The sequence below is a fragment of the Aegilops tauschii genome, chromosome 5 (assembly GCF_002575655.3).
Source record: "Aegilops tauschii subsp. strangulata cultivar AL8/78 chromosome 5, Aet v6.0, whole genome shotgun sequence".
In the NCBI taxonomy this organism is placed as follows: Eukaryota; Viridiplantae; Streptophyta; class Magnoliopsida; order Poales; family Poaceae; genus Aegilops; species Aegilops tauschii.
Genome location: NC_053039.3, coordinates 75,291,103 through 75,316,140, shown reverse-complemented (window position 1 = coordinate 75,316,140; position 25,038 = coordinate 75,291,103). Strand labels below are relative to the sequence as shown.

The 25,038-nt window shown below is 47.4% G+C and overlaps 51 non-coding genes across 51 annotated transcripts; all 51 read right to left on the bottom strand.

Moving 5' to 3' along the window:
• Positions 1–258: 258 nt before the first annotated feature.
• On the bottom strand, positions 259–377 carry LOC141024518 (5S ribosomal RNA). Its single transcript, XR_012186116.1, has one exon. It is a non-coding gene; the product is annotated as a 5S ribosomal RNA (ribosomal RNA).
• Positions 378–750: 373 nt separating this feature from the next.
• Positions 751–869, bottom strand: LOC141025250 (5S ribosomal RNA). Its single transcript, XR_012186748.1, has one exon. It is a non-coding gene; the product is annotated as a 5S ribosomal RNA (ribosomal RNA).
• A 370-nt stretch (positions 870–1,239) lies between these two features.
• Positions 1,240–1,358, bottom strand: LOC141024234 (5S ribosomal RNA). Its single transcript, XR_012185832.1, has one exon. It is a non-coding gene; the product is annotated as a 5S ribosomal RNA (ribosomal RNA).
• A 376-nt stretch (positions 1,359–1,734) lies between these two features.
• On the bottom strand, positions 1,735–1,853 carry LOC141024131 (5S ribosomal RNA). The gene has a single exon (XR_012185728.1). It is a non-coding gene; the product is annotated as a 5S ribosomal RNA (ribosomal RNA).
• A 373-nt stretch (positions 1,854–2,226) lies between these two features.
• Positions 2,227–2,345, bottom strand: LOC141023951 (5S ribosomal RNA). Its single transcript, XR_012185549.1, has one exon. It is a non-coding gene; the product is annotated as a 5S ribosomal RNA (ribosomal RNA).
• Positions 2,346–2,715: 370 nt separating this feature from the next.
• Positions 2,716–2,834, bottom strand: LOC141024632 (5S ribosomal RNA). The gene has a single exon (XR_012186159.1). It is a non-coding gene; the product is annotated as a 5S ribosomal RNA (ribosomal RNA).
• A 371-nt stretch (positions 2,835–3,205) lies between these two features.
• On the bottom strand, positions 3,206–3,324 carry LOC141023626 (5S ribosomal RNA). Its single transcript, XR_012185226.1, has one exon. It is a non-coding gene; the product is annotated as a 5S ribosomal RNA (ribosomal RNA).
• Positions 3,325–3,694: 370 nt separating this feature from the next.
• Positions 3,695–3,813, bottom strand: LOC141024666 (5S ribosomal RNA). Its single transcript, XR_012186163.1, has one exon. It is a non-coding gene; the product is annotated as a 5S ribosomal RNA (ribosomal RNA).
• A 373-nt stretch (positions 3,814–4,186) lies between these two features.
• Positions 4,187–4,305, bottom strand: LOC141023738 (5S ribosomal RNA). Its single transcript, XR_012185336.1, has one exon. It is a non-coding gene; the product is annotated as a 5S ribosomal RNA (ribosomal RNA).
• A 374-nt stretch (positions 4,306–4,679) lies between these two features.
• Positions 4,680–4,798, bottom strand: LOC141025066 (5S ribosomal RNA). Its single transcript, XR_012186563.1, has one exon. It is a non-coding gene; the product is annotated as a 5S ribosomal RNA (ribosomal RNA).
• Positions 4,799–5,167: 369 nt separating this feature from the next.
• Positions 5,168–5,286, bottom strand: LOC141023583 (5S ribosomal RNA). Its single transcript, XR_012185183.1, has one exon. It is a non-coding gene; the product is annotated as a 5S ribosomal RNA (ribosomal RNA).
• A 373-nt stretch (positions 5,287–5,659) lies between these two features.
• Positions 5,660–5,778, bottom strand: LOC141024082 (5S ribosomal RNA). The gene has a single exon (XR_012185680.1). It is a non-coding gene; the product is annotated as a 5S ribosomal RNA (ribosomal RNA).
• A 368-nt stretch (positions 5,779–6,146) lies between these two features.
• On the bottom strand, positions 6,147–6,265 carry LOC141023657 (5S ribosomal RNA). Its single transcript, XR_012185257.1, has one exon. It is a non-coding gene; the product is annotated as a 5S ribosomal RNA (ribosomal RNA).
• A 373-nt stretch (positions 6,266–6,638) lies between these two features.
• LOC141023578 (5S ribosomal RNA) lies at positions 6,639–6,757 on the bottom strand. Its single transcript, XR_012185178.1, has one exon. It is a non-coding gene; the product is annotated as a 5S ribosomal RNA (ribosomal RNA).
• Positions 6,758–7,131: 374 nt separating this feature from the next.
• On the bottom strand, positions 7,132–7,250 carry LOC141024549 (5S ribosomal RNA). The gene has a single exon (XR_012186147.1). It is a non-coding gene; the product is annotated as a 5S ribosomal RNA (ribosomal RNA).
• A 373-nt stretch (positions 7,251–7,623) lies between these two features.
• Positions 7,624–7,742, bottom strand: LOC141025194 (5S ribosomal RNA). Its single transcript, XR_012186692.1, has one exon. It is a non-coding gene; the product is annotated as a 5S ribosomal RNA (ribosomal RNA).
• Positions 7,743–8,112: 370 nt separating this feature from the next.
• LOC141024158 (5S ribosomal RNA) lies at positions 8,113–8,231 on the bottom strand. Its single transcript, XR_012185755.1, has one exon. It is a non-coding gene; the product is annotated as a 5S ribosomal RNA (ribosomal RNA).
• Positions 8,232–8,604: 373 nt separating this feature from the next.
• LOC141025249 (5S ribosomal RNA) lies at positions 8,605–8,723 on the bottom strand. The gene has a single exon (XR_012186747.1). It is a non-coding gene; the product is annotated as a 5S ribosomal RNA (ribosomal RNA).
• Positions 8,724–9,093: 370 nt separating this feature from the next.
• Positions 9,094–9,212, bottom strand: LOC141024233 (5S ribosomal RNA). The gene has a single exon (XR_012185831.1). It is a non-coding gene; the product is annotated as a 5S ribosomal RNA (ribosomal RNA).
• Positions 9,213–9,232: 20 nt separating this feature from the next.
• Positions 9,233–9,351, bottom strand: LOC141025193 (5S ribosomal RNA). Its single transcript, XR_012186691.1, has one exon. It is a non-coding gene; the product is annotated as a 5S ribosomal RNA (ribosomal RNA).
• A 370-nt stretch (positions 9,352–9,721) lies between these two features.
• Positions 9,722–9,840, bottom strand: LOC141024157 (5S ribosomal RNA). Its single transcript, XR_012185754.1, has one exon. It is a non-coding gene; the product is annotated as a 5S ribosomal RNA (ribosomal RNA).
• Positions 9,841–10,212: 372 nt separating this feature from the next.
• On the bottom strand, positions 10,213–10,331 carry LOC141025248 (5S ribosomal RNA). Its single transcript, XR_012186746.1, has one exon. It is a non-coding gene; the product is annotated as a 5S ribosomal RNA (ribosomal RNA).
• Positions 10,332–10,701: 370 nt separating this feature from the next.
• On the bottom strand, positions 10,702–10,820 carry LOC141023948 (5S ribosomal RNA). The gene has a single exon (XR_012185546.1). It is a non-coding gene; the product is annotated as a 5S ribosomal RNA (ribosomal RNA).
• Positions 10,821–11,194: 374 nt separating this feature from the next.
• Positions 11,195–11,313, bottom strand: LOC141024506 (5S ribosomal RNA). The gene has a single exon (XR_012186104.1). It is a non-coding gene; the product is annotated as a 5S ribosomal RNA (ribosomal RNA).
• Positions 11,314–11,683: 370 nt separating this feature from the next.
• Positions 11,684–11,802, bottom strand: LOC141024156 (5S ribosomal RNA). The gene has a single exon (XR_012185753.1). It is a non-coding gene; the product is annotated as a 5S ribosomal RNA (ribosomal RNA).
• Positions 11,803–12,173: 371 nt separating this feature from the next.
• On the bottom strand, positions 12,174–12,292 carry LOC141024308 (5S ribosomal RNA). Its single transcript, XR_012185905.1, has one exon. It is a non-coding gene; the product is annotated as a 5S ribosomal RNA (ribosomal RNA).
• A 370-nt stretch (positions 12,293–12,662) lies between these two features.
• LOC141024621 (5S ribosomal RNA) lies at positions 12,663–12,781 on the bottom strand. The gene has a single exon (XR_012186157.1). It is a non-coding gene; the product is annotated as a 5S ribosomal RNA (ribosomal RNA).
• A 373-nt stretch (positions 12,782–13,154) lies between these two features.
• LOC141025172 (5S ribosomal RNA) lies at positions 13,155–13,273 on the bottom strand. Its single transcript, XR_012186670.1, has one exon. It is a non-coding gene; the product is annotated as a 5S ribosomal RNA (ribosomal RNA).
• Positions 13,274–13,643: 370 nt separating this feature from the next.
• On the bottom strand, positions 13,644–13,762 carry LOC141023543 (5S ribosomal RNA). The gene has a single exon (XR_012185143.1). It is a non-coding gene; the product is annotated as a 5S ribosomal RNA (ribosomal RNA).
• A 373-nt stretch (positions 13,763–14,135) lies between these two features.
• On the bottom strand, positions 14,136–14,254 carry LOC141025171 (5S ribosomal RNA). The gene has a single exon (XR_012186669.1). It is a non-coding gene; the product is annotated as a 5S ribosomal RNA (ribosomal RNA).
• Positions 14,255–14,624: 370 nt separating this feature from the next.
• Positions 14,625–14,743, bottom strand: LOC141023545 (5S ribosomal RNA). The gene has a single exon (XR_012185145.1). It is a non-coding gene; the product is annotated as a 5S ribosomal RNA (ribosomal RNA).
• Positions 14,744–15,116: 373 nt separating this feature from the next.
• Positions 15,117–15,235, bottom strand: LOC141025170 (5S ribosomal RNA). Its single transcript, XR_012186668.1, has one exon. It is a non-coding gene; the product is annotated as a 5S ribosomal RNA (ribosomal RNA).
• Positions 15,236–15,604: 369 nt separating this feature from the next.
• LOC141024609 (5S ribosomal RNA) lies at positions 15,605–15,723 on the bottom strand. The gene has a single exon (XR_012186155.1). It is a non-coding gene; the product is annotated as a 5S ribosomal RNA (ribosomal RNA).
• A 373-nt stretch (positions 15,724–16,096) lies between these two features.
• On the bottom strand, positions 16,097–16,215 carry LOC141023542 (5S ribosomal RNA). Its single transcript, XR_012185142.1, has one exon. It is a non-coding gene; the product is annotated as a 5S ribosomal RNA (ribosomal RNA).
• Positions 16,216–16,588: 373 nt separating this feature from the next.
• On the bottom strand, positions 16,589–16,707 carry LOC141025168 (5S ribosomal RNA). The gene has a single exon (XR_012186666.1). It is a non-coding gene; the product is annotated as a 5S ribosomal RNA (ribosomal RNA).
• Positions 16,708–17,077: 370 nt separating this feature from the next.
• LOC141023541 (5S ribosomal RNA) lies at positions 17,078–17,196 on the bottom strand. Its single transcript, XR_012185141.1, has one exon. It is a non-coding gene; the product is annotated as a 5S ribosomal RNA (ribosomal RNA).
• Positions 17,197–17,570: 374 nt separating this feature from the next.
• On the bottom strand, positions 17,571–17,689 carry LOC141025167 (5S ribosomal RNA). Its single transcript, XR_012186665.1, has one exon. It is a non-coding gene; the product is annotated as a 5S ribosomal RNA (ribosomal RNA).
• Positions 17,690–18,059: 370 nt separating this feature from the next.
• Positions 18,060–18,178, bottom strand: LOC141023544 (5S ribosomal RNA). Its single transcript, XR_012185144.1, has one exon. It is a non-coding gene; the product is annotated as a 5S ribosomal RNA (ribosomal RNA).
• Positions 18,179–18,551: 373 nt separating this feature from the next.
• On the bottom strand, positions 18,552–18,670 carry LOC141025166 (5S ribosomal RNA). The gene has a single exon (XR_012186664.1). It is a non-coding gene; the product is annotated as a 5S ribosomal RNA (ribosomal RNA).
• A 369-nt stretch (positions 18,671–19,039) lies between these two features.
• LOC141024598 (5S ribosomal RNA) lies at positions 19,040–19,158 on the bottom strand. Its single transcript, XR_012186154.1, has one exon. It is a non-coding gene; the product is annotated as a 5S ribosomal RNA (ribosomal RNA).
• Positions 19,159–19,531: 373 nt separating this feature from the next.
• LOC141025165 (5S ribosomal RNA) lies at positions 19,532–19,650 on the bottom strand. Its single transcript, XR_012186663.1, has one exon. It is a non-coding gene; the product is annotated as a 5S ribosomal RNA (ribosomal RNA).
• A 369-nt stretch (positions 19,651–20,019) lies between these two features.
• Positions 20,020–20,138, bottom strand: LOC141024587 (5S ribosomal RNA). Its single transcript, XR_012186153.1, has one exon. It is a non-coding gene; the product is annotated as a 5S ribosomal RNA (ribosomal RNA).
• A 373-nt stretch (positions 20,139–20,511) lies between these two features.
• On the bottom strand, positions 20,512–20,630 carry LOC120971281 (5S ribosomal RNA). The gene has a single exon (XR_005765719.2). It is a non-coding gene; the product is annotated as a 5S ribosomal RNA (ribosomal RNA).
• A 369-nt stretch (positions 20,631–20,999) lies between these two features.
• On the bottom strand, positions 21,000–21,118 carry LOC120971290 (5S ribosomal RNA). Its single transcript, XR_005765728.2, has one exon. It is a non-coding gene; the product is annotated as a 5S ribosomal RNA (ribosomal RNA).
• Positions 21,119–21,490: 372 nt separating this feature from the next.
• LOC120971277 (5S ribosomal RNA) lies at positions 21,491–21,609 on the bottom strand. The gene has a single exon (XR_005765715.2). It is a non-coding gene; the product is annotated as a 5S ribosomal RNA (ribosomal RNA).
• A 370-nt stretch (positions 21,610–21,979) lies between these two features.
• LOC120971300 (5S ribosomal RNA) lies at positions 21,980–22,098 on the bottom strand. Its single transcript, XR_005765738.2, has one exon. It is a non-coding gene; the product is annotated as a 5S ribosomal RNA (ribosomal RNA).
• A 371-nt stretch (positions 22,099–22,469) lies between these two features.
• On the bottom strand, positions 22,470–22,588 carry LOC120971301 (5S ribosomal RNA). The gene has a single exon (XR_005765739.2). It is a non-coding gene; the product is annotated as a 5S ribosomal RNA (ribosomal RNA).
• Positions 22,589–22,956: 368 nt separating this feature from the next.
• LOC120971302 (5S ribosomal RNA) lies at positions 22,957–23,075 on the bottom strand. The gene has a single exon (XR_005765740.2). It is a non-coding gene; the product is annotated as a 5S ribosomal RNA (ribosomal RNA).
• A 372-nt stretch (positions 23,076–23,447) lies between these two features.
• Positions 23,448–23,566, bottom strand: LOC120971304 (5S ribosomal RNA). Its single transcript, XR_005765742.1, has one exon. It is a non-coding gene; the product is annotated as a 5S ribosomal RNA (ribosomal RNA).
• Positions 23,567–24,352: 786 nt separating this feature from the next.
• Positions 24,353–24,471, bottom strand: LOC120971288 (5S ribosomal RNA). Its single transcript, XR_005765726.1, has one exon. It is a non-coding gene; the product is annotated as a 5S ribosomal RNA (ribosomal RNA).
• Positions 24,472–24,882: 411 nt separating this feature from the next.
• LOC120971307 (5S ribosomal RNA) lies at positions 24,883–25,001 on the bottom strand. The gene has a single exon (XR_005765744.1). It is a non-coding gene; the product is annotated as a 5S ribosomal RNA (ribosomal RNA).
• Between the last annotated feature and the right edge of the window lie 37 nt (positions 25,002–25,038).

The window sequence follows — 25,038 nt, the reverse complement described above, 5'->3', positions numbered from 1 at the left end:
ATATATACTATTTACTCCCCCCCTCAAACACGGAGACGAGTTTACCACGGTTTCCACCCCTCCCTCGACACCGCAGCAACACGTATTTTTTTACCCCTTTCAGAACGCGCTCCTCGCGCCACAAAGCCGCCTCTAGACGCGTGACCAATGAGCAGCGAGCTAAAACATATCGCAAATGTCAAAAATAATATAACGGGGTTAATATATATCGCGCACATGCGATATGTTTGTCACGAGGCGCAAAAAATAATTAAAAAGGGAATGCAACACGAGGACTTCCCAGGAGGTCACCTATCCTAGTACTACTCTCGCCGAAGCACGCTTAACTTCGGAGTTCTTATGGGATCCGGTGCTTTAGGGATGGTATGATCGCATCCGATATGTTACCCCCGCCTTCGTCCCTTAGGCTTGCCACTCCCAGGTCCACTGCAAAGATGATTGTCATTCTTACTACCATTACAACCGTTGCCTAATAATGGATAATGCCCTATATATACTAGTTACTCCCCCCCCCCTCAAACACGGAGACGAGTTTACCACGGTTTCCACCCCTCCCTCTATACCGCAGCAACAAGTATTTTTTTACCCCTTTCAGAACGCGCTCCTCACGCCACAAAACCGCCTCTAGACGCGTGACCAATGAGTAGCGAGCTAAAACATATCGCAAATGTTAAAAATAATATAACGGGATTAATATATATCGCGCACATGCGATATGTTTGTCACGAGGCACAAAAAATAATTAAAAATGGAATGCAACACGAGGACTTCCCAGGAGGTCACCCATCCTAGTACTACTCTCGCCCAAGCACGCTTAACTTCGGAGTTTTGATGGGATCCGGTGCTTTAGTGCTGGTATGATCGCATCCGACATGTGACCCCCGCCTTCGTCCCTTATGTTTGCCACTCCCAGGTCCACTGCAAAGATGATTGTCATTCTTACTACCATTACAACCGTTGCCTAATAATGAATAATGCCCTATATATACTACTTACTCCCCCCCTCAAACACGGAGACGAGTTTACCACGGTTTCCACCCCTCCCTCTATACCGCAGCAACACGTATTTTTTTACCCCTTTCAGAACGCGCTCCTCGCGCCACAAAGCCGCCTCTAGACGCGTGACCAATGAGCAGCGAGCTAAAACATATCGCAAATGTCAAAAACAATATAACGGGTTTAATATATATCGCGCACATGCGATATGTTTGTCACGAGGCGCAAAAAATAATTAAAAAGGGAATGCAACACGAGGACTTCCCACGAGGTCACCCATCCTAGTACTACTCTCACCCAAGCACGCTTAACTTCGGAGTTCTGTTGGGATCCGGTGCTTTAGTGCTGCTATGATCGCATCCCACATGTTACCCCCGCCTTCGTCCCTTATGCTTGCCACTCCCAGGTCCACTGCAAAGATGATTGTCATTCTTACTACCATTACAACCGTTGCCTAATAATGGATAATGCCCTATATATACTACTTAATCCACCCCCCCCCCTCAAACACGGAGACGAGTTTACCACGGTTTCCACCCCTCCCTCTATACCGCAGCAACACGTATTTTTTTACCCCTTTCAGAACGTGCTCCTCGCGCCACAAAGCCGCCTCTAGACGCGTGACCAATGAGCAGCGAGCTAAAACATATCGCAAATGTCAAAAATAATATAACGGGGTTAATATATATCGCGCACATGCGATATGTTTGTCACGAGGCGCAAAAAATAATTAAAAAGGGAATGCAACACGAGGACTTCCCAGGAGGTCACCCATCCTAGTACTACTCTCGCCCAAGCACGCTTAACTTCGGAGTTCTGATGGGATCCGGTCATTTAGTCCTGGTATGATCGCATCCGACATGTTACCCCCGCCTTCGTCCCTTATGCTTGCCACTCCCACGTCCACTGCAAAGATGATTGTCATTCTTACTACCATTACAACCGTTGCCTAATAATGGATAATGCCCTATATATACTACTTACTCCCCCCCCCCTCAAACACGGAGACGAGTTTACCACGGTTTCCACCCCTCCCTCTATACCGCAGCAACAAGTATTTTTTTACCCCTTTCAGAACGCGCTCCTCACGCCACAAAACCGCCTCTAGACGCGTGACCAATGAGCAGCGAGCTAAAACATATCGCAAATGTCAAAAATAATATAACGGGGTTAATATATATCGCGCACATGCGATATGTTTGTCACGAGCCGCAAAAAATAATTAAAAAGGGAATGCAACACGAGGACTTCCCAGGAGGTCACCCATCCTAGTACTACTCTCGCCCAAGCACGCTTAACTACAGAGTTTTGATGGGATCCGGTGCTTTAGTGCTGGTATGATCGCATCCGACATGTTACCCCCGCCTTCGTCCCTTATGCTTGCCACTCCCAGGTCCACTGCAAAGATGATTGTCATTCTTACTACCATTACAACCGTTGCCTAATAATGGATAATGCCCTATATATACTACTTACTCCCCCCCTCAAACACAGAGACGAGTTTACCACGGTTTCCACCCCTCCCTCTATACCGCAGCAACACGTATTTTTTTACCCCTTTCAGAACGCGCTCCTCGCGCCACAAAGCCGCCTCTAGGCGCGTGACCAATGAGCAGCGAGCTAAAACATATCGCAAATGTCAAAAATAATATAACGGGGTTAATATATATCGCGCACATGCGATATGTTTGTCACGAGGCGCAAAAAATAATTAAAAAGGGAATGCAACACGAGGACTTCCCAGGAGGTCACCCATCCTAGTACTACTCTCGCCCAAGCACGCTTAACTACGGAGTTCTGATGGGATCCGGTGCTTTAGTGCTGGTATGATCGCATCCGACATGTTACCCCCGCCTTCGTCCCTTATGCTTGCCACTCCCAGGTCCACTGCAAAGATGATTGTCATTCTTACTACCATTACAACCGTTGCCTAATAATGGATAATGCCCTATATATTCTACTTACTCCCCCCCCTCAAACACGGAGACGAGATTACCACGGTTTCCACCCCTCCCTCTATACCGCAGCAACACGTATTTTTTTACCCCTTTCAGAACGCGCTCCTCGCGCCACAAATCCGCCTCTAGACGCGTGACCAATGAGCAGCGAGCTAAAACATATCGCAAATGTCAAAAATAATATAACGGGGTTAATATATATCGCGCACATGCGATATGTTTGGCACGAGGCGCAAAAAATAATTAGAAAGGGAATGCAACACGAGGATTTTCCAGGAGGTCACCCATCCTAGTACTACTCTCGCCCAAGCACGCTTAACTTCGGAGTTCTGATGGGATCCAGTGCTTTAGTGCTGGTATGATCGCATCCGACATGTTACCCCCGCCTTCGTCCCTTATGCTTGCCACTCCCAGGTCCACTGCAAAGATGATTGTCATTCTTACTATCATTACAACCGTTGCCTAATAATGGATAATGCCCTATATATACTACTTACTCCCCCCCTCAAACACAGAGACGAGTTTACCACGGTTTCCACCCCTCCCTCTATACCGCAGCAACACGTATTTTTTTACCCCTTTCAGAACGCGCTCCTCGCGCCACAAAGCCGCCTCTAGACGCGTGACCAATGAGCAGCGAGCTAAAACATATCGCAAATGTCAAAAATAATATAACGGGGTTAATATATATCGCGCACATGCGATATGTTTGTCACGAGGCGCAAAAAATAATTAAAAAGGGAATGCAACACGAGGACTTCCCAGGAGGTCACCCATCCTAGTACTACTCTCGCCCAAGCACGCTTAACTACGGAGTTCTGATGGGATCCGGTGCTTCAGTGCTGGTATGATCGCATCCGACATGTTAACCCCGCCTTCGTCCCTTATGCTTGCCACTCCCAGGTCCACTGCAAAGATGATTGTCATTCTTACTACCATTACAACCGTTGCCTAATAATGGATAATGCCCTATATATACTACTTACTCCCCCCCGCCTCAAACACGGAGACGAGTTTACCACGGTTTCCACCCCTCCCTCTATACCGCAGCAACACGTATTTTTTTACCCCTTTCAGAACGCGCTCCTCGCGCCACAAATCCGCCTCTAGACGCGTGACCAATGAGCAGCGAGCTAAAACATATCGCAAATGTCAAAAATAATATAACGGGGTTAATATATATCGCGCACATGCGATATGTTTGGCACGAGGCGCAAAAAATAATTAGAAAGGGAATGCACCACGAGGATTTTCCAGGAGGTCACCCATCCTAGTACTACTCTCGCCCAAGCACGCTTAACTTCGGAGTTCTGATGGGATCCGGTGCTTTAGTGCTGGTATGATCGCATCCGACATGTTACCCCCCGCCTTCGTCCCTTATGCTTGCCACTCCCAGGTCCACTGCAAAGATGATTGTCATTCTTACTACCATTACAACCGTTGCCTAATAATGGATAATGCCCTACATATACTACTTACTCCCCCCCGCCTCAAACACGGAGACGAGTTTACCACGGTTTCCACCCCTCCCTCTATACCGCAGCAACACGTATTTTTTTACCCCTTTCAGAACGCGCTCCTCGTGCCACAAAGCCGCCTCTAGACGCGTGACCAATGAGCAGCGAGCTAAAACATATCGCAAATGTCAAAAATAATATAACGGGGTTAATATATATCGCGCACATGCGATATGTTTGTCACGAGGCGCAAAAAATAATTAAAAAGGGAATGCAACACGAGGACTTCCCAGGAGGTCACCCATCCTAGTACTACTCTCGCCCAAGCACGCTTAACTTCAGAGTTCTGATGGGATCCGGTGCTTTAGTGCTGGTATGATCGCATACCACATGTTACCCCCGCCTTCGTCCCTTATGCTTGCCACTCCCAGGTCCACTGCAAAGATGATTGTCATTCTTACTACCATTACAACCGTTGCCTAATAATGGATAATGCCCTATATATACTACTTACTCCCCCCCCTCAAACACGGAGACGAGTTTACCACGGTTTCCACCCCTCCCTCTATACCGCAGCAACACGTATTTTTTACCCCTTTCAGAACGCGCTCCTCGCGCCACAAAGCCGCCTCTAGACGCGTGACCAATGAGCAGCAAGCTAAAACATATCGCAAATGTCAAAAATAATATAACGAGGTTAATATATATCGCGCACATGCGATATGTTTGTCACGAGGACAAAAAAAATTTAAAAAGGGAATGCAACACGAGGACTTCCCAAGAGGTCACCCATCCTAGTACTACTCTCGCCCAAGCACGCTTAACTTCGGAGTTCTGATGGGATCCGGTGCTTTAGTGCTGCTATGATCGCATCCCACATGTTACCCCCGCCTTCATCCCTTATGCTTTCCACTCCCAGGTCCACTGCAAAGATGATTGTCATTCTTACTACCATTACAACCGTTGCCTAATAATGGATAATGCCCTATATATACTACTTACTCCCCCCCCCCTCAAACACGGAGACGAGTTTACCACGGTTTCCACCCCTCCCTCTATACCGCAGCAACACGTATTTTTTTACCCCTTTCAGAACGCGCTCCTTGCGCCACAAAGCCGCCTCTAGACGCGTGACCAATGAGCAGCGAGCTAAAACATATCGCAAATGTCAAAAATAATAAAACGGGGTTAATATATATCGCGCACATGCGATATGTTTGTCAAGAGGCGCAAAAAATAATTAAAAAGGGAATGCAACACGAGGACTTCCGAGGAGGTCACCCATCCTAGTACTACTCTCGCCCAGGCACGCTTAACTTCGAAGTTCTGATGGGATCCGATGCTTTAGTGCTGGTATGATCGCATCCGACATGTTATCCCCGCCTTCGTGCCTTATGCTTGCCACTCCCAGGTCCACTGCAAAGATGATTGTCATTCTTACTACCATTACAACCGTTGCCTAATAATGGATAATGCCCTATATATACTACTTACTCCCCCCCTCAAACACGGAGACGAGTTTACCACGGTTTCCACCCCTCCCTCTATACCGGAGCAACACGTATTTTTACCCCTTTCAGAACGCGCTCCTCGCGCCACAAAGCCGCCTCTAGACGCGTGACCAATGAGCAGCGAGCTAAAACATATCGCAAATGTCAAAAATAATATAACGGGGTTAATATATATCGCGCACATGCGATATGTTTGTCACGAGGCCCAAAAAATAATTAAAAAGGGAATGCAACACGAGGACTTCCCAGGAGGTCACCCATCCTAGTACTACTCTCGCCCAAGCACGCTTAACTTCGGAGTTCTGATGGGATCCGGTGCTTTAGTGCTGGTATGATCGCATCCGACATGTTACCCCCGCCTTCGTCCCTTATGCTTGCCACTCCCAGGTCCACTGCAAAGATGATTGTCATTCTTACTACCATTACAATCGTTGCCTAATAATGGATAATGCCCTATATATACTACTTACTCCCCCCCCCCTCAAACACGGAGACGAGTTTACCACGGTTTCCACCCCTCCCTCTATACCGCAGCAACACGTATTTTTTTACCCCTTTCAGAACGCGCTCCTCGCGCAACAAAGCCGCCTCTAGACGCGTGACCAATGAGCAGCGAGCTAAAACATATCGCAAATGTCAAAAATAATATAACGGGGATAATATATATCGCGCACATGCGATATGTTTGTCACGAGCCGCAAAAAATATTTAAAAAGGGAATGCAACACGAGGACTTCCCAGTAGGTCACCCATCCTAGTAGTACTCTCGCCCAAGCACTCTTAACTTCGGAGTTCTGATGGGATCCGGTGCTTTAGTGCTGGTATGATCGCATCCGACATGTTACCCCCGCCTTCTTCCCTTATGCTTGGCACTCCCAGGTCCACTGCAAAGATGATTGTCATTCTTACTACCATTGCAACCGTTGCCTAATAATGGATAATGCCCTATATATACTATTTACTCCCCCCCCCGCTCAAACACGGAGACGAGTTTACCACGGTTTCCACCCCTCCCTCTATACCGCAGCAACACGTATTTTTTTACCCATTTCAGAACGCGCTCCTCGCGCCACAAAGCCGCCTCTAGACGCGTGATCAATGAGCAGCGAGCTAAAACATATCGCAAATGTCAAAAATAATATAACGGGGTTAATATATATCGCGCACATGCGATATGTTTGTCACGAGGCGCAAAAAATAATTAAAAAGGGAATGCAACACGAGGACTTTCCAGAAGGTCACCCATCCTAGTACTACTCTCGCCCAAGCACGCTTAACTTCAGAGTTCTTATGGGATCCGGTGCTTTAGGGATGGTACGTTCGCATCCGATATGTTACCCCCGCCTTCGTCCCTTATGCTTGCCACTCCCAGGTCCACTGCAAAGATGATTGTCATTCTTACTACCATTACAACCGTTGCCTAATAATGGATAATGCCCTATATATACTACTTACTCCCCCCCCCCTCAAACACGGAGACGAGTTTACCACGGTTTCCACCCCTCCCTCTATACCGCAGCAACAAGTATTTTTTTACCCCTTTCAGAACGCGCTCCTCACGCCACAAAACCGCCTCTAGATGCGTGACCAATGAGTAGCGAGCTAAAACATATCGCAAATGTCAAAAATAATATAACGGGATTAATATATATCGCGCACATGCGATATGTTTGTCACGAGGCACAAAAAATAATTAAAAACGGAATGCAACACGAGGACTTCCCAAGAGGTCACCCATCCAAATACTACTCTCGCCCAAGCACGCTTAACTTCGGAGTTCTGATGGGATCCGGTGCTTTAGTGCTGGTATGATCGCATCCGACATGTTACCCCCGCCTTCGTCCCTTATACTTGCCACTCCCAGGTCCACTGCAAAGATGATTGTCATTCTTACTACCATTACAACCGTTGCCCAATAATGGATAATGCCCTATATATACTATTTACTCCCCCCCTCAAACACGGAGACGAGTTTACCACGGTTTCCACCCCTCCCTCGACACCGCAGCAACACGTATTTTTTTACCCCTTTCAGAACGCGCTCCTCGCGCCACAAAGCCGCCTCTAGACGCGTGACCAATGAGCAGCGAGCTAAAACATATCGCAAATGTCAAAAATAATATAACGGGGTTAATATATATCGCGCACATGCGATATGTTTGTCACGAGGCGCAAAAAATAATTAAAAAGGGAATGCAACACGAGGACTTCCCAGGAGGTCACCCATCCTAGTACTACTCTCGCCCAAGCACGCTTAACTTCGGAGTTCTTATGGGATCCGGTGCTTTAGGGATGGTATGATCGCATCCGACATGTTACCCCCGCCTTCGTCCCTTATGCTTGCCACTCCCAGGTCCACTGCAAAGATGATTGTCATTCTTACTACCATTACAACCGTTGCCTAATAATGGATAATGCCCTATATATACTAGTTACTCCCCCCCCCCTCAAACACGGAGACGAGTTTACCACGGTTTCCACCCCTCCCTCTATACCGCAGCAACAAGTATTTTTTTACCCCTTTCAGAACGCGCTCCTCACGCTACAAAACCGCCTCTAGACGCGTGACCAATGAGTAGCGAGCTAAAACATATCGCAAATGTTAAAAATAATATAACGGGATTAATATATATCGCGCACATGCGATATGTTTGTCACGAGGCACAAAAAATAATTAAAAATGGAATGCAACACGAGGACTTCCCAGGAGGTCACCCATCCTAGTACTACTCTCGCCCAAGCACGCTTAACTTCGGAGTTTTGATGGGATCCGGTGCTTTAGTGCTGGTATGATCGCATCCGACATGTTACCCCCGCCTTCGTCCCTTATGTTTGCCACTCCCAGGTCCACTGCAAAGATGATTGTCATTCTTACTACCATTACAACCGTTGCCTAATAATGAATAATGCCCTATATATACTACTTACTCCCCCCCTCAAACACGGAGACGAGTTTACCACGGTTTCCACCCCTCCCACTATACCGCAGCAACACGTATTTTTTTACCCCTTTCAGAACGCGCTCCTCGCGCCACAAAGCCGCCTCTAGACGCGTGACCAATGAGCAGCGAGCTAAAACATATCGCAAATGTCAAAAACAATATAACGGGTTTAATATATATCGCGCACATGCGATATGTTTGTCACGAGGCGCAAAAAATAATTAAAAAGGGAATGCAACACGAGGACTTCCCACGAGGTCACCCATCCTAGTACTACTCTCACCCAAGCACGCTTAACTTCGGAGTTCTGTTGGGATCCGGTGCTTTAGTGCTGCTATGATCGCATCCCACAAAAAATAATTAAAAACGGAATGCAACACGAGGACTTCCCAAGAGGTCACCCATCCAAATACTACTCTCGCCCAAGCACGCTTAACTTCGGAGTTCTGATGGGATCCGGTGCTTTAGTGCTGGTATGATCGCATCCGACATGTTACCCCCGCCTTCGTCCCTTATACTTGCCACTCCCAGGTCCACTGCAAAGATGATTGTCATTCTTACTACCATTACAACCGTTGCCCAATAATGGATAATGCCCTATATATACTATTTACTCCCCCCCTCAAACACGGAGACGAGTTTACCACGGTTTCCACCCCTCCCTCGACACCGCAGCAACACGTATTTTTTTACCCCTTTCAGAACGCGCTCCTCGCGCCACAAAGCCGCCTCTAGACGCGTGACCAATGAGCAGCGAGCTAAAACATATCGCAAATGTCAAAAATAATATAACGGGGTTAATATATATCGCGCACATGCGATATGTTTGTCACGAGGCGCAAAAAATAATTAAAAAGGGAATGCAACACGAGGACTTCCCAGGAGGTCACCCATCCTAGTACTACTCTCGCCCAAGCACGCTTAACTTCGGAGTTCTTATGGGATCCGGTGCTTTAGGGATGGTATGATCGCATCCGACATGTTACCCCCGCCTTCGTCCCTTATGCTTGCCACTCCCAGGTCCACTGCAAAGATGATTGTCATTCTTACTACCATTACAACCGTTGCCTAATAATGGATAATGCCCTATATATACTAGTTACTCCCCCCCCCTCAAACACGGAGACGAGTTTACCACGGTTTCCACCCCTCCCTCTATACCGCAGCAACAAGTATTTTTTTACCCCTTTCAGAACGCGCTCCTCACGCTACAAAACCGCCTCTAGACGCGTGACCAATGAGTAGCGAGCTAAAACATATCGCAAATGTTAAAAATAATATAACGGGATTAATATATATCGCGCACATGCGATATGTTTGTCACGAGGCACAAAAAATAATTAAAAATGGAATGCAACACGAGGACTTCCCAGGAGGTCACCCATCCTAGTACTACTCTCGCCCAAGCACGCTTAACTTCGGAGTTTTGATGGGATCCGGTGCTTTAGTGCTGGTATGATCGCATCCGACATGTTACCCCCGCCTTCGTCCCTTATGTTTGCCACTCCCAGGTCCACTGCAAAGATGATTGTCATTCTTACTACCATTACAACCGTTGCCTAATAATGAATAATGCCCTATATATACTACTTACTCCCCCCCTCAAACACGGAGACGAGTTTACCACGGTTTCCACCCCTCCCTCTATACCGCAGCAACACGTATTTTTTTACCCCTTTCAGAACGCGCTCCTCGCGCCACAAAGCCGCCTCTAGACGCGTGACCAATGAGCAGCGAGCTAAAACATATCGCAAATGTCAAAAACAATATAACGGGTTTAATATATATCGCGCACATGCGATATGTTTGTCACGAGGCGCAAAAAATAATTAAAAAGGGAATGCAACACGAGGACTTCCCACGAGGTCACCCATCCTAGTACTACTCTCGCCCAAGCACGCTTAACTTCGGAGTTCTGTTGGGATCCGGTGCTTTAGTGCTGCTATGATCGCATCCCACATGTTACCCCCGCCTTCGTCCCTTATGCTTGCCACTCCCAGGTCCACTGCAAAGATGATTGTCATTCTTACTACCATTACAACCGTTGCCTAATAATGGATAATGCCCTATATATACTACTTAATCCACCCCCCCCCTCAAACACGGAGACGAGTTTACCACGGTTTCCACCCCTCCCTCTATACCGCAGCAACAAGTATTTTTTACCCCTTTCAGAACGCGCTCCTCACGCCACAAAGCCGCCTCTAGACGCGTGACCAATGAGCAGCGAGCTAAAACATATCGCAAATGTCAAAAATAATATAACGGGGTTAATATATATCGCGCACATGCGATATGTTTGTCACGAGGCGCAAAAAATAATTAAAAATGGAATGCAACACAAGGACTTCCCAGGAGGTCACCCATCCTAGTACTACTCTCGCCCAAGCACGCTTAACTTCGGAGTTCTGATGGGATACGGTCATTTAGTCCTGGTATGATCACATCCGACATGTTACCCCCGCCTTCGTCCCTTATGCTTGCCACTCCCACGTCCACTGCAAAGATGATTGTCATTCTTACTACCATTACAACCGTTGCCTAATAATGGATAATGCCCTATATATACTACTTACTCCCCCCCTCAAACACGGAGACGAGTTTACCACGGTTTCCACCCCTCCCTCTATACCGCAGCAACACGTATTTTTTTACCCCTTTCAGAACGCGCTCCTCGCGCCACAAAGCCGCCTCTAGACGCGTGACCAATGAGCAGCGAGCTAAAACATATCGCAAATGTCAAAAATAATATAACGGGGTTAATATATATCGCGCACATGCGATATGTTTGTCACGAGGCGCAAAAAATAATTAAAAAGGGAATGCAACACGAGGACTTCCCAGGAGGTCACCCATCCTAGTACTACTCTCGCCCAAGCACGCTTAACTTCGGAGTTCTTATGGGATCCGGTGCTTTAGGGATGGTATGATCGCATCCGACATGTTACCCCCGCCTTCGTCCCTTATGCTTGCCACTCCCAGGTCCACTGCAAAGATGATTGTCATTCTTACTACCATTACAACCGTTGCCTAATAATGGATAATGCCCTATATATACTAGTTACTCCCCCCCCTCAAACACGGAGACGAGTTTACCACGGTTTCCACCCCTCCCTCTATACCGCAGCAACAAGTATTTTTTTACCCCTTTCAGAACGCGCTCCTCACGCTACAAAACCGCCTCTAGACGCGTGACCAATGAGTAGCGAGCTAAAACATATCGCAAATGTTAAAAATAATATAACGGGATTAATATATATCGCGCACATGCGATATGTTTGTCACGAGGCACAAAAAATAATTAAAAATGGAATGCAACACAAGGACTTCCCAGGAGGTCACCCATCCTAGTACTACTCTCGCCCAAGCACGCTTAACTTCGGAGTTCTGATGGGATCCGGTCATTTAGTCCTGGTATGATCACATCCGACATGTTACCCCCGCCTTCGTCCCTTATGCTTGCCACTCCCACGTCCACTGCAAAGATGATTGTCATTCTTACTACCATTACAACCGTTGCCTAATAATGGATAATGCCCTATATATACTACTTACTCCCCCCCTCAAACACGGAGACGAGTTTACCACGGTTTCCACCCCTCCCTCTATACCGCAGCAACACGTATTTTTTTAACCCTTTCAGAACGCGCTCCTCGCGCCACAAAGCCGCCTCTAGGCGCGTGACCAATGAGCAGCGAGCTAAAACATATCGCAAATGTCAAAAATAATATAACGGGGTTAATATATATCGCGCACATGCGATATGTTTGTCACGAGGCGCAAAAAATAATTAAAAAGGGAATGCAACACGAGGACTTCCCAGGAGGTCACCCATCCTAGTACTACTCTCGCCCAAGCACGCTTAACTACGGAGTTCTGATGGGATCCGGTGCTTTAGTGCTGGTATGATCGCATCCGACATGTTACCCCCGCCTTCGTCCCTTATGCTTGCCACTCCCAGGTCCACTGCAAAGATGATTGTCATTCTTACTACCATTACAACCGTTGCCTAATAATGGATAATGCCCTATATATTCTACTTACTCCCCCCCCCCTCAAACACGGAGACGAGTTTACCACGGTTTCCACCCCTCCCTCTATACCGCAGCAACACGTATTTTTTTACCCCTTTCAGAACGCGCTCCTCGCGCCACAAATCCGCCTCTAGACGCGTGACCAATGAGCAGCGAGCTAAAACATATCGCAAATGTCAAAAATAATATAACGGGGTTAATATATATCGCGCACATGCGATATGTTTGGCACGAGGCGCAAAAAATATTTAGAAAGGGAATGCAACACGAGGATTTTCCAGGAGGTCACCCATCCTAGTACTACTCTCGCCCAAGCACGCTTAACTTCGGAGTTCTGATGGGATCCGGTGCTTTAGTGCTGGTATGATCGCATCCGACATGTTACCCCCGCCTTCGTCCCTTATGCTTGCCACTCCCAGGTCCACTGCAAAGATGATTGTCATTCTTACTACCATTACAACCGTTGCCTAATAATGGATAATGCCCTATATATACTACTTACTCCCCCCCTCAAACACAGAGACGAGTTTACCACGGTTTCCACCCCTCCCTCTATACCGCAGCAACACGTATTTTTTTACCCCTTTCAGAACGCGCTCCTCGCGCCACAAAGCCGCCTCTAGGCGCGTGACCAATGAGCAGCGAGCTAAAACATATCGCAAATGTCAAAAATAATATAACGGGGTTAATATATATCGCGCACATGCGATATGTTTGTCACGAGGCGCAAAAAATAATTAAAAAGGCAATGCAACACGAGGACTTCCCAGGAGGTCACCCATCCTAGTACTACTCTCGCCCAAGCACGCTTAACTACGGAGTTCTGATGGGATCCGGTGCTTTAGTGCTGGTATGATCGCATCCGACATGTTACCCCCGCCTTCGTCCCTTATGCTTGCCACTCCCAGGTCCACTGCAAAGATGATTGTCATTCTTACTACCATTACAACCGTTGCCTAATAATGGATAATGCCCTATATATTCTACTTACTCCCCCCCCCCTCAAACACGGAGACGAGTTTACCACGGTTTCCACCCCTCCCTCTATACCGCAGCAACACGTATTTTTTTACCCCTTTCAGAACGCGCTCCTCGCGCCACAAATCCGCCTCTAGACGCGTGACCAATGAGCAGCGAGCTAAAACATATCGCAAATGTCAAAAATAATATAACGGGGTTAATATATATCGCGCACATGCGATATGTTTGGCACGAGGCGCAAAAAATATTTAGAAAGGGAATGCAACACGAGGATTTTCCAGGAGGTCACCCATCCTAGTACTACTCTCGCCCAAGCACGCTTAACTTCGGAGTTCTGATGGGATCCGGTGCTTTAGTGCTGGTATGATCGCATCCGACATGTTACCCCCGCCTTCGTCCCTTATGCTTGCCACTCCCAGGTCCACTGCAAAGATGATTGTCATTCTTACTACCATTACAACCGTTGCCTAATAATGGATAATGCCCTATATATACTACTTACTCCCCCCCTCAAACACAGAGACGAGTTTACCACGGTTTCCACCCCTCCCTCTATACCGCAGCAACACGTATTTTTTTACCCCTTTCAGAACGCGCTCCTCGCGCCACAAAGCCGCCTCTAGACGCGTGACCAATGAGCAGCGAGCTAAAACATATCGCAAATGTCAAAAATAATATAACGGGGTTAATATATATCGCGCACATGCGATATGTTTGTCACGAGCCGCAAAAAATAATTAAAAAGGCAATGCAACACGAGGACTTCCCAGGAGGTCACCCATCCTAGTACTACTCTCGCCCAAGCACGCTTAACTACGGAGTTCTGATGGGATCCGGTGCTTCAGTGCTGGTATGATCGCATCCGACATGTTACCCCCGCCTTCGTCCCTTATGCTTGCCACTCCCAGGTCCACTGCAAAGATGATTGTCATTCTTACTACCATTACAACCGTTGCCTAATAATGGATAATGCCCTATATATACTACTTACTCCCCCCCGCCTCAAACACGGAGACGAGTTTACCACGGTTTCCACCCCTCCCTCTATACCGCAGCAACACGTATTTTTTTACCCCTTTCAGAACGCGCTCCTCGCGCCACAAATCCGCCTCTAGACGCGTGACCAATGAGCAGCGAGCTAAAACATATCGCAAATGTCAAAAATAATATAACGGGGTTAATATATATCGCGCACATGCGATATGTTTGGCACGAGGCGCAAAAAATAATTAGAAAGGGAATGCAACACGAGGATTTTCCAGGAGGTCACCCATCCTAGTACTACTCTCGCCCAAGCACGCTTAACTTCGGAGTTCTGATGGGATCCGGTGCTTTAGTGCTGGTATGATCGCATCCGACATGTTACCCCCGCCTTCGTCCCTTATGTTGCCACTCCCAGGTCCACTGCAAAGATGATTGTCATTCTTACTACCATTACAACCGTTGCCTAATAATGGATAATGCCCTATATATACTACTTACTCCCCCCCTCAAACACAGAGACGAGTTTACCACGGTTTCCACCCCTCCCTCTATACCGCAGCAACACGTATTTTTTTACCCCTTTCAGAACGCGCTCCTCGCGCCACAAAGCCGCCTCTAGACGCGTGACCAATGAGCAGCGAGCTAAAACATATCGCAAATGTCAAAAATAATATAACGGGGTTAATATATATCGCGCACATGCGATATGTTTGTCACGAGCCGCAAAAAATAATTAAAAAGGGAATGCAACACGAGGACTTCCCAGGAGGTCACCCATCCTAGTACTACTCTCGCCCAAGCACGCTTAACTACGGAGTTCTGATGGGATCCGGTGCTTTAGTGCTGGTATGATCGCATCCGACATGTTACCCCCGCCTTCGTCCCTTATGCTTGCCACTCCCAGGTCCACTGCAAAGATGATTGTCATTCTTACTACCATTACAACCGTTGCCTAATAATGGATAATGCCCTATATATACTACTTACTCCCCCTCGCCTCAAACACGGAGACGAGTTTACCACGGTTTCCACCCCTACCTCTATACCGCAGCAACACGTATTTTTTTACCCCTTTCAGAACGCGCTCCTCGCGCCACAAATCCGCCTCTAGACGCGTGACCAATGAGCAGCGAGCTAAAACATATCGCAAATGTCAAAAATAATATAACGGGGTTAATATATATCGCGCACATGCGATATGTTTGTCACGAGGCGCAAAAAATAATTAAAAAGGCAATGCAACACGAGGACTTCCCAGGAGGTCACCCATCCTAGTACTACTCTCGCCCAAGCACGCTTAACTACGGAGTTCTGATGGGATCCGGTGCTTTAGTGCTGGTATGATCGCATCCGACATGTTACCCCCGCCTTCGTCCCTTATGCTTGCCACTCCCAGGTCCACTGCAAAGATGATTGTCATTCTTACTACCATTACAACCGTTGCCTAATAATGGATAATGCCCTATATATTCTACTTACTCCCCCCCCCCTCAAACACGGAGACGAGTTTACCACGGTTTCCACCCCTCCCTCTATACCGCAGCAACACGTATTTTTTTACCCCTTTCAGAACGCGCTCCTCGCGCCACAAATCCGCCTCTAGACGCGTGACCAATGAGCAGCGAGCTAAAACATATCGCAAATGTCAAAAATAATATAACGGGGTTAATATATATCGCGCACATGCGATATGTTTGGCACGAGGCGCAAAAAATATTTAGAAAGGGAATGCAACACGAGGATTTTCCAGGAGGTCACCCATCCTAGTACTACTCTCGCCCAAGCACGCTTAACTTCGGAGTTCTGATGGGATCCGGTGCTTTAGTGCTGGTATGATCGCATCCGACATGTTACCCCCGCCTTCGTCCCTTATGCTTGCCACTCCCAGGTCCACTGCAAAGATGATTGTCATTCTTACTACCATTACAACCGTTGCCTAATAATGGATAATGCCCTATATATACTACTTACTCCCCCCCTCAAACACAGAGACGAGTTTACCACGGTTTCCACCCCTCCCTCTATACCGCAGCAACACGTATTTTTTTACCCCTTTCAGAACGCGCTCCTCGCGCCACAAAGCCGCCTCTAGGCGCGTGACCAATGAGCAGCGAGCTAAAACATATCGCAAATGTCAAAAATAATATAACGGGGTTAATATATATCGCGCACATGCGATATGTTTGTCACGAGGCGCAAAAAATAATTAAAAAGGCAATGCAACACGAGGACTTCCCAGGAGGTCACCCATCCTAGTACTACTCTCGCCCAAGCACGCTTAACTACGGAGTTCTGATGGGATCCGGTGCTTTAGTGCTGGTATGATCGCATCCGACATGTTACCCCCGCCTTCGTCCCTTATGCTTGCCACTCCCAGGTCCACTGCAAAGATGATTGTCATTCTTACTACCATTACAACCGTTGCCTAATAATGGATAATGCCCTATATATTCTACTTACTCCCCCCCCCCCTCAAACACGGAGACGAGTTTACCACGGTTTCCACCCCTCCCTCTATACCGCAGCAACACGTATTTTTTTACCCCTTTCAGAACGCGCTCCTCGCGCCACAAATCCGCCTCTAGACGCGTGACCAATGAGCAGCGAGCTAAAACATATCGCAAATGTCAAAAATAATATAACGGGGTTAATATATATCGCGCACATGCGATATGTTTGGCACGAGGCGCAAAAAATATTTAGAAAGGGAATGCAACACGAGGATTTTCCAGGAGGTCACCCATCCTAGTACTACTCTCGCCCAAGCACGCTTAACTTCGGAGTTCTGATGGGATCCGGTGCTTTAGTGCTGGTATGATCGCATCCGACATGTTACCCCCGCCTTCGTCCCTTATGCTTGCCACTCCCAGGTCCACTGCAAAGATGATTGTCATTCTTACTACCATTACAACCGTTGCCTAATAATGGATAATGCCCTATATATACTACTTACTCCCCCCCTCAAACACAGAGACGAGTTTACCACGGTTTCCACCCCTCCCTCTATACCGCAGCAACACGTATTTTTTTACCCCTTTCAGAACGCGCTCCTCGCGCCACAAAGCCGCCTCTAGACGCGTGACCAATGAGCAGCGAGCTAAAACATATCGCAAATGTCAAAAATAATATAACGGGGTTAATATATATCGCGCACATGCGATATGTTTGTCACGAGCCGCAAAAAATAATTAAAAAGGCAATGCAACACGAGGACTTCCCAGGAGGTCACCCATCCTAGTACTACTCTCGCCCAAGCACGCTTAACTACGGAGTTCTGATGGGATCCGGTGCTTCAGTGCTGGTATGATCGCATCCGACATGTTACCCCCGCCTTCGTCCCTTATGCTTGCCACTCCCAGGTCCACTGCAAAGATGATTGTCATTCTTACTACCATTACAACCGTTGCCTAATAATGGATAATGCCCTATATATACTACTTACTCCCCCCCGCCTCAAACACGGAGACGAGTTTACCACGGTTTCCACCCCTCCCTCTATACCGCAGCAACACGTATTTTTTTACCCCTTTCAGAACGCGCTCCTCGCGCCACAAATCCGCCTCTAGACGCGTGACCAATGAGCAGCGAGCTAAAACATATCGCAAATGTCAAAAATAATATAACGGGGTTAATATATATCGCGCACATGCGATATGTTTGGCACGAGGCGCAAAAAATAATTAGAAAGGGAATGCAACACGAGGATTTTCCAGGAGGTCACCCATCCTAGTACTACTCTCGCCCAAGCACGCTTAACTTCGGAGTTCTGATGGGATCCGGTGCTTTAGTGCTGGTATGATCGCATCCGACATGTTACCCCCGCCTTCGTCCCTTATGTTGCCACTCCCAGGTCCACTGCAAAGATGATTGTCATTCTTACTACCATTACAACCGTTGCCTAATAATGGATAATGCCCTATATATACTACTTACTCCCCCCCTCAAACACAGAGACGAGTTTACCACGGTTTCCACCCCTCCCTCTATACCGCAGCAACACGTATTTTTTTACCCCTTTCAGAACGCGCTCCTCGCGCCACAAAGCCGCCTCTAGACGCGTGACCAATGAGCAGCGAGCTAAAACATATCGCAAATGTCAAAAATAATATAACGGGGTTAATATATATCGCGCACATGCGATATGTTTGTCACGAGCCGCAAAAAATAATTAAAAAGGGAATGCAACACGAGGACTTCCCAGGAGGTCACCCATCCTAGTACTACTCTCGCCCAAGCACGCTTAACTACGGAGTTCTGATGGGATCCGGTGCTTTAGTGCTGGTATGATCGCATCCGACATGTTACCCCCGCCTTCGTCCCTTATGCTTGCCACTCCCAGGTCCACTGCAAAGATGATTGTCATTCTTACTACCATTACAACCGTTGCCTAATAATGGATAATGCCCTATATATACTACTTACTCCCCCTCGCCTCAAACACGGAGACGAGTTTACCACGGTTTCCACCCCTACCTCTATACCGCAGCAACACGTATTTTTTTACCCCTTTCAGAACGCGCTCCTCGCGCCACAAATCCGCCTCTAGACGCGTGACCAATGAGCAGCGAGCTAAAACATATCGCAAATGTCAAAAATAATATAACGGGGTTAATATATATCGCGCACATGCGATATGTTTGGCACGAGGCGCAAAAAATAATTAGAAAGGGAATGCAACACGAGGATTTTCCAGGAGGTCACCCATCCTAGTACTACTCTCGCCCAAGCACGCTTAACTTCGGAGTTCTGATGGGATCCGGTGCTTTAGTGCTGGTATGATCGCATCCGACATGTTACCCCCGCCTTCGTCCCTTATGTTGCCACTCCCAGGTCCACTGCAAAGATGATTGTCATTCTTACTACCATTACAACCGTTGCCTAATAATGGATAATGCCCTATATATACTACTTACTCCCCCCCTCAAACACAGAGACGAGTTTACCACGGTTTCCACCCCTCCCTCTATACCGCAGCAACACGTATTTTTTTACCCCTTTCAGAACGCGCTCCTCGCGCCACAAAGCCGCCTCTAGACGCGTGACCAATGAGCAGCGAGCTAAAACATATCGCAAATGTCAAAAATAATATAACGGGGTTAATATATATCGCGCACATGCGATATGTTTGTCACGAGCCGCAAAAAATAATTAAAAAGGGAATGCAACACGAGGACTTCCCAGGAGGTCACCCATCCTAGTACTACTCTCGCCCAAGCACGCTTAACTACGGAGTTCTGATGGGATCCGGTGCTTTAGTGCTGGTATGATCGCATCCGACATGTTACCCCCGCCTTCGTCCCTTATGCTTGCCACTCCCAGGTCCACTGCAAAGATGATTGTCATTCTTACTACCATTACAACCGTTGCCTAATAATGGATAATGCCCTATATATACTACTTACTCCCCCCCGCCTCAAACACGGAGACGAGTTTACCACGGTTTCCACCCCTCCCTCTATACCGCAGCAACACGTATTTTTTTACCCCTTTCAGAACGCGCTCCTCGCGCCACAAATCCGCCTCTAGACGCGTGACCAATGAGCAGCGAGCTAAAACATATCGCAAATGTCAAAAATAATATAACGGGGTTAATATATATCGCGCACATGCGATATGTTTGGCACGAGGCGCAAAAAATAATTAGAAAGGGAATGCAACACGAGGATTTTCCAGGAGGTCACCCATCCTAGTACTACTCTCGCCCAAGCACGCTTAACTTCGGAGTTCTGATGGGATCCGGTGCTTTAGTGCTGGTATGATCGCATCCGACATGTTACCCCCGCCTTCGTCCCTTATGTTGCCACTCCCAGGTCCACTGCAAAGATGATTGTCATTCTTACTACCATTACAACCGTTGCCTAATAATGGATAATGCCCTATATATACTACTTACTCCCCCCCTCAAACACAGAGACGAGTTTACCACGGTTTCCACCCCTCCCTCTATACCGCAGCAACACGTATTTTTTTACCCCTTTCAGAACGCGCTCCTCGCGCCACAAAGCCGCCTCTAGACGCGTGACCAATGAGCAGCGAGCTAAAACATATCGCAAATGTCAAAAATAATATAACGGGGTTAATATATATCGCGCACATGCGATATGTTTGTCACGAGCCGCAAAAAATAATTAAAAAGGGAATGCAACACGAGGACTTCCCAGGAGGTCACCCATCCTAGTACTACTCTCGCCCAAGCACGCTTAACTACGGAGTTCTGATGGGATCCGGTGCTTTAGTGCTGGTATGATCGCATCCGACATGTTACCCCCGCCTTCGTCCCTTATGCTTGCCACTCCCAGGTCCACTGCAAAGATGATTGTCATTCTTACTACCATTACAACCGTTGCCTAATAATGGATAATGCCCTATATATACTACTTACTCCCCCCGCCTCAAACACGGAGACGAGTTTACCACGGTTTCCACCCCTCCCTCTATACCGCAGCAACACGTATTTTTTTACCCCTTTCAGAACGCGCTCCTCGCGCCACAAATCCGCCTCTAGACGCGTGACCAATGAGCAGCGAGCTAAAACATATCGCAAATGTCAAAAATAATATAACGGGGTTAATATATATCGCGCACATGCGATATGTTTGGCACGAGGCGCAAAAAATAATTAGAAAGGGAATGCAACACGAGGATTTTCCAGGAGGTCACCCATCCTAGTACTACTCTCGCCCAAGCACGCTTAACTTCGGAGTTCTGATGGGATCCGGTGCTTTAGTGCTGGTATGATCGCATCCGACATGTTACCCCCGCCTTCGTCCCTTATGCTTGCCACTCCCAGGTCCACTGCAAAGATGATTGTCATTCTTACTACCATTACAACCGTTGCCTAATAATGGATAATGCCCTATATATACTACTTACTCCCCCCCTCAAACACAGAGACGAGTTTACCACGGTTTCCACCCCTCCCTCTATACCGCAGCAACACGTATTTTCTTACCCCTTTCAGAACGCGCTCCTCGCGCCACAAAGCCGCCTCTAGACGCGTGACCAATGAGCAGCGAGCTAAAACATATCGCAAATGTCAAAAATAATATAACGGGGTTAATATATATCGCGCACATGCGATATGTTTGTCACGAGCCGCAAAAAATAATTAAAAAGGGAATGCAACACGAGGACTTCCCAGGAGGCCACCCATCCTAGTACTACTCTCGCCCAAGCACGCTTAACTACGGAGTTCTGATGGGATCCGGTGCTTTAGTGCTGGTATGATCGCATCCGACATGTTACCCCCGCCTTCGTCCCTTATGCTTGCCACTCCCAGGTCCACTGCAAAGATGATTGTCATTCTTACTACCATTACAACCGTTGCCTGATAATGGATAATGCCCTATATATACTACTTACTCCCCCCCCTCAAACACGGAGACGAGTTTACCACGGTTTCCACCCCTCCCTCTATACCGCAGCAACACGTATATTTTTACCCCTTTCAGAACGCGCTCCTCGCGCCACAAAGCCGCCTCTAGACGCGTGACCAATGAGCAGCGAGCTAAAACATATCGCAAATGTCAAAAATAATATAACGAGGTTAATATATATCGCGCACATGCGATATGTTTGTCACGAGGCGCAAAAAATAATAAAGAAAGGAATGCAACACGAGGACTTCCCAGGAGGTCACCCATCCTGGTACTACTCTCGCCCAAGCACGCTTAACTTCGAAGTTTTGATGGGATCCGGTGATTTAGTGCTGGTATGATCGCATCCGATATGTTACCCCCGCCTTCGTCCCTTATGCTTGCCACTCCCAGGTCCACTGCAAAGATGATTGCCATTCTTACTACCATTACAACCGTTGCCTAATAATGGATAATGCCCTATATATACTACTTACTCCCCCCCTCAAACACGGAGACGAGTTTACCACGGTTTCCACCCCACCCTCTATACCGCAGCAACACGTATTTTTTACCCCTTTCAGAACGCGCTCCTCGCGCCACAAAGCCGCCTCTAGACGCGTGCCAATGAGCAGCGAGCTAAAACATATCGCAAATGTCAAAAATAATATAACGGGGTTAATATATATCGCGCACATGCGATATGTTTGTCACGAAGCGCAAAAAATAATTAAAAAGGGAATGCAACACGAGGACTTCCCAGGAGGTCACCCATCCTAGTACTACTCTCGCCCAAGCACGCTTAACTTCGGAGTTCTGATGGGATCCGGTGCTTTAGTGCTGGTATGATCGCATCCGACATGTTACCCCCACCTTCGTCCCTTATGCTTGCCACTCCCAGGTCCACTGCAAAGATGATTGTCATTCTTACTACCATTACAACCGTTGCCTAATAATGGATAATGCCCTATATATACTACTTACTCCCCCCCCCTCAAACACGGAGACGAGTTTACCACGGTTTCCACCCCTCCCTCTATACCGCAGCAACACGTATTTTTTTACCCCTTTCAGAACGCGCTCCTCGCGCCACAAAGCCGCCTCTAGACGCGTGACCAATGAGCAGCGAGCTAAAACATATCGCAAATGTCAAAAATAATATAACGGGGTTAATATATATCGCGCACATGCGATATGTTTGTCACGAGGCGCAAAAAATAATTAAAAAGGGAATGCAACACGAGGATTTTCCAGGAGGTCACCCATCCTAGTACTACTCTCGCCCAAGCACGCTTAACTTCGGAGTTCTGATGGGATCCGGTCATTTAGTGATGGTATGATCGCATCCGACATGTTACCCCCGCCTTCGTCCCTTATGCTTGCCACTCCCAGGTCCACTGCAAAGATGATTGCCATTCTTACTACCATTACAACCGTTGCCTAATAATGGATAATGCCCTATATATACTACTTACTCCCCCCCCCCTCAAACACGGAGACGAGTTTACCACGGTTTCCACCCCTCCCTCTATACCGCAGCAACACGTATTTTTTTACACCTTTCAAAACGCGCTCCTCGTGCTACAAAACCGCCTCTAGACGCGTGACCAATGAGCAGCGAGCTAAAACATATCGCAAATGTCAAAAATAATATAACGGGATTAATATATATCGCGCACATGCGATATGTTTGTCACGAGGCACAAAAAATAAGTAAAACTGGAATGCATCCGGTCATTTAGTGATGGTATGATCGCATCCGACATGTTACCCCCGCCTTCGTCCCTTATGCTTGCCACTCCCAGGTCCACTGCAAAGATGATTGCCATTCTTACTACCATTACAACCGTTGCCTAATAATGGATAATGCCCTATATATACTACTTACTCCCCCCCCCCTCAAACACGGAGACGAGTTTACCACGGTTTCCACCCCTCCCTCTATACCGCAGCAACACGTATTTTTTTACACCTTTCAAAACGCGCTCCTCGTGCTACAAAACCGCCTCTAGACGCGTGACCAATGAGCAGCGAGCTAAAACATATCGCAAATGTCAAAAATAATATAACGGGATTAATATATATCGCGCACATGCGATATGTTTGTCACGAGGCACAAAAAATAAGTAAAACTGGAATGCAACACGAGGACTTCCCAGGAGGTCACCCATCCTAGTACTACTCTCGCCCAAGCACGCTTAACTACGGAGTTCTGATGGGATCCGGTGCTTTAGTGCTGGTATGATCGCATCCGACATGTTACCCCCGCCTTCGTCCCTTATGCTTGCCACTCCCACGTCCACTGCAAAGATGATTGTCATTCTTACTACCATTACAACCGTTGCCTAATAATGGATAATGCCCTATATATACTACTTACTCCCCCCCTCAAACACGGAGAAGAGTTTACCACGGTTTCCACCCCTCCCTCTATACCGCAGCAACAAGTATTTTTTTACCCCTTTCCCCTCCCTCTATACCGCAGCAACAAGTATTTTTTTACCCCTTTCAGAACGCGCTCCTCGCGCCACAAAGCCGCCTCTAGACGCGTGACCAATGAGCAGCGAGCTAAAACATATCGCAGTCAAAAATAATATAACGGGGTTAATATATATCGCGCACATGCGATATGTTTGTCACGAGGCGCAAAAAATAATTAAAAAGGGAATGCAACACGAGGATTTTCCAGGAGGTCACCCATCCTAGTACTACTCTCGCCCAAGCACGCTTAACTTCGGAGTTCTTATGGGATCCGGTCATTTAGTGCTGCTATGATCGCATCCCACATGTTACCCCCGCCTTCGTCCCTTATGCTTGCCA